This window comes from Mus caroli, chromosome 11 (genome assembly GCF_900094665.2).
Source record: "Mus caroli chromosome 11, CAROLI_EIJ_v1.1, whole genome shotgun sequence".
Lineage (NCBI taxonomy): Eukaryota > Metazoa > Chordata > Mammalia > Rodentia > Muridae > Mus > Mus caroli.
This window is the reverse complement of record NC_034580.1, coordinates 99,792,165-99,794,724: the sequence shown is the minus strand read 5'-3', so window position 1 is coordinate 99,794,724 and position 2,560 is coordinate 99,792,165.

The following is a 2,560-nucleotide window of genomic DNA, read 5'->3' as shown; positions in this document are numbered from 1 at the left end:
TATAGCTCTGGCTGTCCTGGAACTCACTTTGTAGACCAGGCTGGCCTCCAACTCAGAAATCCGCCTGCCTCTGCCTCCCGAGTGCTGGGATTAAAGGCGTGCGCCACCACGCCCGGCTTCATGTGGTTTTTTATACGTATATATTTTGAATACTTTTTTTCTTTTTTCTTGGATATTTTCTTTATTTACATTTCAAATGTTAGCCCTTTTCCACTTTCCTCCCCCTCCCAGAAACCCCCTATCCCATCCTCCCTCTCCCTGCTTCTATGAGGGTGTTCCTCCACCACCCACCCACTCCCACCTCCCCGCCCTTGATTCCCCTACACTGGGGCATCTATCAAGCCTAAGATGTGTTTTTATGGCTGTCTTTTTATTGCCTAAAAATTAGTGAGCAGCCTTTACATTTCCCACCGTATGTTACAGAATCATGGAGGACATTCAGTTATCATTTAATAATCAAAGCCTGGTCAACAGGCCTGCTGAAGCAGAGTCAGCTATAAATATCCACCTGGCCAAAGAGAAGGCAAGGCCAGGACTTCAGTTTGCTTGCCTGGCAGCTGGGCTGCCTGCCGCCTTCAAATAAGTGAAGCCAGGCAAGGTTTGCTAAGAGTTCAAAAGCAGCATTTAAATTTTAAAAGTTATTGCAAGATGAAAGCCACTCATTTGCTGACAACTGCTGAGGCTGAGTCCCAGTGACAGACAGCCCAGGGGGTGTGAGTGTGTCATGATGCCAGAGCACGGATAACACCTGTGATCTGCAGGAATCCCAAGATCGGGAGCAAGGGTGCACACCTCTAATTCCAGAGGTAGTGAGGCAGGGGGATCAGCACGAGATTGAGGCCAGCCTGTTCTGCATGGGTCCAGGATAGCCAGCACTACAAAGTGAGGCTATGTCCAAACAAGAAATTGTAATGACTTGTATTTATGATTCTCCAGCACAGTCTCCATAATGAACATTTGTTGATTGATTAGTGATGAGATAGCTGTTTGCCTCCCAAGTTCTGTTAAGCCAGTCAAGGCTTAACACCATACATTTTGCTGAACTCACTTCCTGATGTAGACCCACACCACCCATGTTACGTGCTGTTATGCCCAGCACCACACAGGTCGACCAGCACTCCACCCAGAACAGCCTCGCCTAGTTTCCCTTGCTCTCTTTCTCCTTGGTTCCTTTTCCTATCTCTGTGCCCATCCATTTACCCACAGCCTGCCTTCAGAATAGTGTTGCTTTCAATAAAACATCACCATATCCCTTTATCTTCTCTCAAATTATTCTCAAAACTTTTTTTTTTTAAAGACCCACTAAGTCTGGTGTGTAGCACTGGCTGCCTAGAACAGAGGGATCTACCTGTCTCTGCCTCCCAGATGCTGAAATTAAAGGTGCACACACTGCTTAGGCACAACTTGAAACTTGTTCTTTCCAGTGTCTCCAGCTAGTGCTCAAGCATAACTATAAATTGTACTCTCTTTAATGGAATACAATGATCATGGGAGACAAATGGTCTTGGTAAGTATGATAGGGACCACCTAAATACTTGGCAACCTTATACAGTCAAAAAAATTTTTTTTAAATCCAGAGTGCTGCGAGAAAAACGAGTATTCAGCTCAAGGGAAATGCAGTCAAAGATGGCCAGCACTGAAGCCAGGAGCTCTGCTTCTACCCTCAAGGGGCTCACATAGGTGGAAAAAGATTTCTAGGGGCAAAAGATGCACCAAATGGAAGCTCAGGCGGTCATTGTCAACCGAGGGCCAGCAGGTGTTGGCAGTCCCCACCGTCAGAAGCAGACTGCTTCATGTTCTTATGGTCAGTGTGAATACGTTATCTCTAATAGTGGTAGACCAGAAGAAAGGAACACCGAAGGGGATATTTTAGAGGTAGGTCTGAGAACTGAAGGACCACAGATCATCCTAGAACTGAGTTACAGCACAGCATCAAGATGACAGGCAAAGGCTTCGGGTGAGTCACTGAAACTCCAGCCCAAGGAGAGAGTGCCCTTCCCAGAGCACTGCCCAGCAACCTATCTAAACCAACCTACAATTCCATTGTCACTTGGCCCAGAGCACAGGCAGAACACCATCTGGTCAACCTACCTACCAACATCTTCCACAGTTCAGCTGTTATCCGGTTCTGGCAGAGGAGCAGCCGTTTCTGGTCCAGCTTTGTTTACAGTTGAGCAATTCCTATTTCCCCAACAACTGGAGTTGGTTATGTAGTGAGAAAGGGAGTAAGACAATGGCAGGCCCTGTGACCCACTGGCCTGGGCTGAACCTAGTAGAAAGATCTGAGACATCAACATGCATTGTTGAAAATTTTCAAGTCTATGAATGAATTGCTGACCAGGTTTATTCTTCCCCAAGTTGGCAATTCCTTGTTTGATATTGACTTAATATCAAGTAATGCTTTAAGGATCATGTCACATCTGCTCTCCATCATACCTCATCTTGCTTAGAGAGCAGAGGAAATGACCGTAAATTTGGCCATTTAATTAGCACAACATTCAAATACCCTTGACCTAAGGACGAATCTGGAGACTCCACACATCGTACAATGTGTCCGTTT